The sequence below is a fragment of the Eriocheir sinensis genome, chromosome 37 (assembly GCF_024679095.1).
Source record: "Eriocheir sinensis breed Jianghai 21 chromosome 37, ASM2467909v1, whole genome shotgun sequence".
NCBI classification, from domain to species: domain Eukaryota; kingdom Metazoa; phylum Arthropoda; class Malacostraca; order Decapoda; family Varunidae; genus Eriocheir; species Eriocheir sinensis.
Window position 1 is genome coordinate 12,179,905 of NC_066545.1, and position 7,251 is coordinate 12,187,155.

Here is a 7,251-nt window from a genome sequence, read left to right on the forward strand (position 1 = left end):
CAACATAATTTTAGCTCCACTCATACTAAATTAACTGCCTATCTCTGTGTGTTCCCTCTGATATAATATACTTTTTCTTCATCCTTTTTCTCTTCTTTTACTCTATTCAACGTTATTTTGCCTCCACTCATACTAAATTTACCTGCCTATCTCTGTGTGTTCCCTCTGATATAATATACTTTTTCTTCATCCTTTTTCTCTTCTTTTACTCTATTCAACGTTATTTTGCCTCCACTCATACTAAATTTACCTGCCTATCTCTGTGTGTTCCCTCTGACATAATTTACTTTTTCTTCCTCCTTTTTTTCATCTTCTTTTACTCTATTTAACGTTATTTTAGTTCCACTCGTACTAAATTAACTGCCTATCTCTGTTTGTTCCCTCTGACATAATTTACTTCTTTTTCGTTCTTTTTTCTCTTCTTTTACTTTCTACGATATAATTTTAGCTCCACTCGTACTAAAATTAACTTCCTTTTTCTGTATTCCTTTCGACATAATTTATCCTTTTTCCTCTTTTTTTCTCTTCTTTTACTTTCTACGATATAATTTTAGCTCCACTCGTACTGAAATTAACTTCCTTTTTCCGTATTCCTTTCGACATAATTTATCCTTTTTCCTCTTTTTTCTCTTCTTTTACTTTCTACGATATAATTTTAGCTCCACTCGTACTAAAATTAACTTCCTTTTTCTGTATTCCTTTCTACATAATTTACTTTTTGCTGTCTTTTTTTATTCTTATTTTACTCTCAACATAATTTTAGCTCCTCATACTAAATTAACTGCCTATCTCTCTGTGTTCCCTCTGACATAATTAACTTTTCCTTCATCCTTTTTCTCTTCTTTTACTCTCTATGGGATTTTTTTAACTACACTCGCATTATACCAGAAAATAAATGTCTGTATATCTGATTTTTTTTTTCACTTCGTTTATTTATTTATTTTTTACTCCCTACAGCACAAAGTTTACCTCCACTCACATCAAAACACGCGATTACTTTATATATATTTTTTTCCTTATTTTTTTATTTCTTTTTATTTCCTTCCTCCGATAAAAAGACACATCACTCCACTTCTCTTGTTTTATCTCTTCCTTAATTAATCACTTCAAATTAATCATAACTTCAGTCGTACCATCCCTAAAAAAATAAAAAAATAAAAAATAAAAAATGTGCCTATTCCTGTGCTTCCTTCGACATAGTTTATTACTCCACGTCTTAAATTTTCTCCCTTCTTCAGTCACTTCAAATTCATCATAACTTCAGTCGTACCCCCTCCCCCCTCCACCCACCCACCCACCCCCCAAAAAACTGTGCCTATTTCTGTGCTTCCTTTGACATACCTTACTTTCTTACTTACTTTCATTTTTTTACTCTTTTCGACACTTAATTACAGTTTTACCTACACCTTGCAAACATTTTAGGTCCCTTCTCGTTACGTATATAAACTTCACCCGCAACAAACACCACTCCACGTCTGTTAATTTCCCTTTTTTTTAATCACTCCAACGTAATTTTAGCTCCCCTCGTAACACACACACACAAAAAAAAAAACTGTGCCTATTTCAGTCCTTTCCCCTCGACATAATTTGCATTTTTTGTTTTCTTTTACTCCTTCCAACGCATTACAGCTACACACACACACACACACACACACACACACACACACACACACACACACACACACACACACACACACACAAACACACACACACCAAAACCCACCTGTACAAACTCGTCTATACATTTCAATTCACTACAATTATTTTTTTCTCGTTTTTTTTTTTAACCTATCGACATACTTATTACAGTTCTACGCACACCAAAAGTTACCAGTATATATAAACATTCCAATTCCTTTCGATATAACTTACTTTTTCTCATGTTTTCTTACTCCTGCCGACATATTAATTACAGTTACACACACACACACACACACACACACACACACACACACACACACACACACACACACACACACACACCAGAAGCCACCTGTACATATATATCTTCTAATTCCCTTCGACATTATATAAACTCCGCCCCACAGGAAACACTACCTCGATGTGTATTTTCCATTAGTTGTTTTTCTTTTTTCCTTCCTTCGGCGCACCCTTCTCCTGCTCCTCCCTTCACTCCTTTGCATCTCCACACTTTCCTCCGCTACTCTCTTCCCCCCCTTGCTGCCCTCCTTCCCCCTTTCTATGTAACCTTCGTGCAGGAAAAGCCACTCGTCATTTCACTGTTTCTTTGTTGGTGTTGTTGTTGTTGTTGTTGTTGTTGTTGTTTTACTTCCATCGCCATAATTATAATCTCCACCCACAAGATATATTACCCCATGGCTCTCATTTTCTTTCTCTTTCTACTCACTTCAACTTAATTTCAACTCCACTCGTACCAAGCAAGAAGAAAAAAAAATAGAAAAAACTTATTATTTCTCCTCCGACATAATATACTTTTTCTCCTTTCCTTTTTCCTCCCTAGGGCATTTTCTCACCTCTACCTACACATAACACCGCTTCCATATTTGCTTTTTTTTAATATCTATGACCTGCTTCAGTTCCTCATACAACGAAAAAAAAAGTGTCTATTTCAGCTCCGATATGATTTCCTTTTTTTTTTTCATCTCTTTTTTTTCTCCTTACAGTATAACCTTACCTCCATCTACACACACATTGTTTTTTTTTCCTTTTTTTAATATCTATGACTTGTTTCAGTTCCTCATACAACGAAAAAAAAAAGTGTGTCTATTTCAGCTCAGACAATCTCTTTTTTTCATCTCTTTTTTTTTTTTCTCCATACAGCATAACCTTACCACTTCCATATTGCTTTCTTTTTCTTTTTTAATATCTATGGCTTGTTTTAGTTCCTCATACAAAGAAAAAAAAAGTGTCTATTTCAGCTCAGACATAATCTCTTTTTTTCATCTCTTTTTTTTTCTCCGTACAGCATAACCTTACCACTTCCATATTGCTTTCTTTTTCTTTTTAATATCTATGGCTTGTTTTAGTTCCTCGTACAAAGAAAAAAGAGTGTATTTCTGCTCCTGCCTATTTTTCTCTTCTTTCATCTCCTTTTTTTTTCTCCTTACATTATAATCTTACCACTACCACATTGTTTTCTTTTTTTCTTTATAATATTTATGAATTGTTTCAGTTCCACATACAAAAAAAAAAATGTCTATTTCTGTTCACACATAATTTCCTCTTTTTTTCATCTTTTTTCTTCTCCTTGCGGCATAATAATCTTCCCTCCACCTACACACACATTTTCTTTTTATATCCATGGCTTGTTTTAGTTCATCATACAAAGAAAAAACAAGTGTCTATTTCTGCTCACACACAATTTTCTCTTCTTTCATCTCCTTTTTTTCTTCTTACGGCATAATAATCTTCCCTCCACTTACACACACATTTTCTTTTTAAATATCTATGACTCCTTTTAGTTCCTCATACAAAGAGAAAAAAGTGTGTCTATTTCTGCTCACACATAATTTTCTCTTTTTTCATCTTTTTTTTCTCCTTATATGATAAAAATCTTCCCTTCACCTACACACACACATTTTAATTTTAATATCTATGGCTTGTTTTAGTTCATCATACAAAGAGAAAAAAGAGTGTGTGTATTTCTTCTCACAGATAATTTCCTCTTTTTTTCATCTCCTTTTTGTTCTCTTTACGGCATAATAATCTTCCCTCCACCTATATATACACATTTTTTTTTTTATATATATATATATATATCTATGACTCGTTTTAGTTCCTCATACAAAGAAAAAAAGTGTGTCTATTTCTGCTCACACATAATTTTCTCTTTTTTCATCTTCTTTTTCTTCTTCTTACGGCATAATAATCTTCCCTCCACTTACACACACATATTTTTTTTTTAATATCTATGACTCCTTTTAGTTTCTCATACAAAGAAAAAGAAGTGTGTCTATTTCTGCTCACACATTATTTTCTCTTCTTTCATCTTTTTTTCTCCTTACGGCATAATAATCTGCCCTACACCTACACACACATTTGTATTTTAGTCTCTGTGGCTTGTTTCAGTTCCTCGTACAAAAAAAAAAAGTGTCTATTTCTGCTCACACATAATTTTCTCTTCTTTCATCTCCTTTTTCTTCTCCTTACACCATAGTCTTACCTAAACCTACACACACATTTGTATTTTAATATCTGTGGCTTGTTTCAGTTCCTCGTACAAAAAAAAAGTGTCTATTTCTGCTCACACATAATATTCTCTTCTTTCATCTCCTTTTTCTTCTTACGCCATAATAATCTTCCCTCCTCTTACAAATACCACCGCCTCCACGCAATCATTTTTTTTTTTCCTTTTCTTTCCTCTCCTCTTTTATATGTTTTCCTCTTCATCCTAATTTTACCTCCACCACCAACACAAAACATTTCGACACGAGTTTATTTTTTATTTTTTTATTTCTTCCTTTATTATATTTTTAACTCCTCTCTGACGTGATTTTTGCTACACACACACACACACACACACACACACACACATACACACAGACCACGTCCCTATATGTCATTTTGTTTGTTTTTAGATTCATGATGTTAATTTGTTTAATGTTTTTTTTTCTTTAACGAGCAAACTATTTATTTATTTACCTTTCACAAAATACAATCAACACGAGACCTCTCTCTCTCTCTCTCTCTCTCTCTCTCTCTCTCTCTCTCTCTCTCTCTCTCTCTCTCTCTCTCTTACGTCTTTCACTTTCCAAGTATTCTTTTTTTTTTCTTTTATATAAATAACTACACACACACACACACACACACACACACACACACACACACATAACACCTCCTACACGCCTATTACTTAACTGTCTATTTCCATTCTTTTATTATTTATTTACTTTTATTTTTATCTATTTCTCTCTTTTTCCATATTTCGAACTTTGTCATTTATTATTATCCTCATTTTTCTTTAACGGGCATATTTACTTTTCTTTTTTTTTTTTTTACTTTGAGACGGAGATGAGCACTAAGGCCACGAGCAGCCATAGTGTATCTCCCTTATCTCCCCTTTAAAATCACTACATATACATTTTTTTCCTCCTTTGCATAACGTCTCCCCCCTTAACTTAACCTTCAAAACCGTTATATATACATTTTTCCTCCTTTGCATAACGTATCCCCCCTTAACTTAACCTATACACATTTTCTTTCTCCATTGTATAAAGTATCCCCCCTTAACTTAACCTTTAAAATCGTTACATATATACATTTTCTTTCTCCATTGTATAAAGTATCCCCCCCTTAACTTAACCTTTAAAATCGTTACATATATACATTTTCTTTCTCCATTGCATAAAGTATCCTCCTTTACTTAACCTTCAAAAACGCTAGATATACATTTTTTTCTCCTTTTCATAACGTATCCCCCCACTAACTTAACCTTTAAAACCGTTACATATACATTTTATTTCACCCTCTCTGCCTACATTCTTTTGTTTCCCTTCATCAAAACACCGCACTCACGATATTATTTTCTTTGTATCTTTACTCTCTTCAGCTTAATTTCAACTCCATTCGTACCAAGAAAAAAAAAGAATAAAACTATTTCTGATCAGACATGATTTACTATTTTTGTTTCCATTATTTTTCCTCACTGTCATATTCCTACCTCTAACTACACATAACACCGCCTCCACATTGTTCTTTTTTTTTTATTCTTTGCTCTCCCTTCATCAAAAATACCGCCACCTCCACACCTGTTACTCTCCCTTCACACCTGCCTCTTTATACACACCAGTTATTCCTCCCGCGCACACCTGGCTATTAATATCGATGCGTCTACCTGGAACGCCCGAACACAGACGCCTTTCCAGTGGGTCAGTTCGGCTATTATAAGACGCCTTCGCTTCTCACGTCAGCTATTTCTAAAGGTCAAAGAGGAGGTCAGTCGGGTTCTAATGAGTGTTTCTTTAGGTTCACGTTACATAGGAAGGGTCAAACTAACACCAGGGTCATAAAACGTCTCCTGGAAATGCCCACAACACCTACGAAAGCCTTGTCAAATATGTGTTTCCTAGGTTCACGGTACAGAAGAAGGGTCAAACTACCACCGGGGTCATAAAACCTCTCCTGGAAATGCCTACAACTCCTACGAAAACTCAGTAACGAAAGCCTTGTCAATTATGTGTTTCCTAGGTTCATGGTACATAAGAAGGGTCAAACTACCACCAAGGTCATAAAACTTTTGGAAATGCGCACAACTCCTATGAAAGCCTTGTCAAATATGTGTTTCCTAGGTTCACGGTACAGAAGAAGGCTCAAACTACCACAGGGGTCATAAAACTTGTCCTGGAAATGCCCACAACACCTACGAAAGCCTTGTCAAATATGTGTTTCCTAGGTTCACGGTACAGAAGAAGGCTCAAACTACCACAGGGGTCATAAAACTTGTCCTGGAAATGCCCACAACTCCTACGAAAGCCTTGCCAAATATGTGTTTCCTAGGTTCATGGTACAGAAGAAGGCTCAAACTACCACCAGGGTCATAAAACTTCTGGAAATGCCCACAACTCCTACGAAAGCCTTGCCAAATATGTGTTTCCTAGGTTCACGGTACAGAAGAAGGGTCAAACTACCACCAGGGTCATAAAACTTCTGGAAATGCGCACAACTCCTACGAAAGCCTTGTCAAATATGTGTTTCCTAGGTTCACGGTACAGAAGAAGGCTCAAACTACCACAGGGGTCATAAAACTTGTCCTGGAAATGCGCACACCTCCTACGAAAGCCTTGTCAAATATGTGTTTCCTAGGTTCACGGTACAGAAGAAGGCTCAAACTACCACCAGGGTCATAAAACTTCTGGAAATGCGCACAACTCCTACGAAAGCCTTGTCAAATATGTGTTTCCTAGGTTCATGGTACAGAAGAAGGCTCAAACTACCACAGGGGTCATAAAACTTGTCCTGGAAATGCGCACACCTCCTACGAAAGCCTTGTCAAATATGTGTTTCCTAGGTTCATGGTACAGAAGAAGGGTCAAACTACCACCAGGGTCATAAAACTTTTGGAAATGCGCACAACTCCTACGAAAGCTTTGTCAGATATGTGTTCTTGGGCGGCGAAATGGTGAACAATACGACCCACAGTCCCATACAGCGTCAATGTTAGCCTCTAAGCCGACCTATATTCTCCAAAATAGTTAGTTCCTCTTTCTATTAATTTACTTTTTTCATCTCCTGTACCCTTTCTGTGTGAGCTGCAATTTACGGGCTTGTTTT